This window comes from Mandrillus leucophaeus, unplaced genomic scaffold (assembly GCF_000951045.1).
Source record: "Mandrillus leucophaeus isolate KB7577 unplaced genomic scaffold, Mleu.le_1.0 Scaffold75, whole genome shotgun sequence".
NCBI lineage: Eukaryota > Metazoa > Chordata > Mammalia > Primates > Cercopithecidae > Mandrillus > Mandrillus leucophaeus.
The window spans coordinates 7,316,977-7,319,503 of NW_012108141.1; positions in this window are offsets into that span (position 1 = coordinate 7,316,977).

Sequence of the window (2,527 nt, forward strand, 5' to 3'; positions counted from 1 at the left end):
AAACACACATTGGGTTCAGTGTACACTGCTCGAGTGATGGATGTACCAAAATCTCAGAAATCACCATTAAAGAACTTATTCATGTAACAAAACAACACCTGTTCTCCAAAAACCTATTGAAATAAAATAAATACAGTACCAAACCAGAAAAAAAAAAAGAAAAGAATTAAGGAGATAGCCCTTTTCATTTGAGGTGTCATGGCCTATCAGGCAGCCCTCTGTGATGGGTTCCTTTCAAGATGTCTCAAGCCAATCCCCTGTTCTAAATACCGTTTACTCTTCAGGAAACGACATATTTTATTTTCCTGCCAATGAAGGGAAGGACACTTTACCCAACTGCAACCTTCTTTCTTAAATCTGCTAACTTCCCTCTTGCAGAATTCTCCAGGTGGGAAGAAATCACTGATTTTCAGTACCGCATTTCCATTACCCCATGGTTGACCATGTTTGGTCGCCATGTAGAATGAGGAGATTAGAATACACGCATATTTATCTCTTATTGTTTTTAACTTTCAGCTTTCACCAACATTTAGGAAAAATCCCTTTTAACATCACGTTCCGTAAATATCTGAACTCAGTGAGCTGAGTGCGATAATACAAATACATAATTCTTTCTCACCACTCACTGCTAAATTGATTCAGTGGGCCTGTTCTCTCCCCAGCACCAACTCCCACCTAAGAATTCAGGAGGAGAAAATCATCCCATAGCTTTTCTGTTATTTGCTTAGTCAAAAACAAATTCAATTAGCTTATACCATCTCAGTCAAATTTTAAACTTGTTTACTATTCAGGGATTCTTCAAGGTAGTTGTTAAAACTTTGGTAGCTTGATATGGACTATGGTGGGAGTATTTACACCACGAAAATTGGCAAACACTAAATACCTAAGTTTGGAGGGAAAAATTCAGTTTATCAATACTAGTCAAGGGTAATAATAAAAAAATTTAATTTAAAACTACCCCTGCCTAATATTTGTGCACCATACTATGACTATTACATAAATAAGATGTTGGTGAAAAACTTTTAATAACTACCACTTCCCCTAGCCCCAAGACCATGGCTAGTTTCAAGCTTGGAGGCCTAGAATAAGGAAGAATATAGTTTCTTGTATATTCTTTCTTGCTCTTATAGTACTCCTCTCCTGCTTGATAGTTTCTGTTTCTTATCTTTCTAGGGTTTAGCTGCAAGGAGAGGAGATTAGGGAGAAAGGACATAACCTCAGGTGACTGATGAAGTTGTAACCTAGCGTTGGTTTCCCAACTGTGATGAATGCACACTCACTGTGTTCTTTCTCCTACTCCTCTGGCTGACTGCTTAGGTAATTCCTCCAGTCATGGGACTCAGAGGGTGCAAGCTTCAGTTGGGGTTATATGTGCCTCCTGACTGTCCTGTTAGGTGAGATTCCTTTTAACATGATCCCCTACAGCCTGCCTCCTGTCTCACCTGCATTTACCCTCTCCTGCAGTCTTTGTTCTCAGAAAATAGGCACTTGCAACCCTCTATGTACTCTGTCCCTCAAGACTCTCTTGCCCTTGATTTTGCAGACAGGAGTCAGCTACTGATCCTTGTGTCCTCCAAACTCCAGACAACATAATTGTAATTCTGTTGAAAAGTAGTTCTCTTGAAGCATCTTTTCTCACTTGGGCTAATACGAAGAAGAACAATCCCCCAAGTTTCCCTCAATGGGGAAAGAAATCCATAAAGCAGAAAAATATCTCTCCAAAAATGTTATTCTCCCTAAATTTCTTTTTTGTAGCCCATGATGTGTAAAGGGCCGATGGAGCCAAAAAGCTTTATGGCTTTTGTACACACTGCATAGAAAATCGAATACCTTGCTTTATGATGTGGGGCATAGTTTGCACCTATTGTATTGTTCTAGGCTTTTGGCACCTTGGCAGAAATTCTGAGCTAACAAGAAAAAATCATATTTTATATATATATGTGTGTGTGTGTGTGTGTGTGTGTATATACAAACACAAACATACATTTGAATTTATTTATAAAATATCTTGAGCAATACATATTCATACAACCTCAGGAGAAAAGCATTTGGGCAATATATGTTCTTTTTACTTCACAATTTTCCATAGTATGTAGTTTATAATTGTAGTGTGACTGTATGATCATATATATACTTTTTTAAGTGATGGCGCTGGTGCTGATTCAGATTTGGGAGCTACTGACCTCTCAGAATCCATTATTCTGTTGAAGGAAGTTATTGCAATTTATAATAATTTCATTATTTGTCTCATTATCTGTCTCACACTGTAATGCCCAAGATCTGTTTGTATCTGTAATCAGTGTAGCCCTGCCATTAAGATGTTAGTAGATGTTTTTTGCTGGAACAAGAAACCAAGAAAACAGGAGCCAATAGAAGTGGCTACCTATAGCATGTGAGTATGATATAGATGGAAGTTAGAACAACGCTTTTGAGTGTGCATTTGTTTATATTATTTAGGTTTTTGAACAATGTAAATGTATTTTTTCAAAAACAAGAGTTTTTGGAAAAAGAAGGCTGAAACAAATAT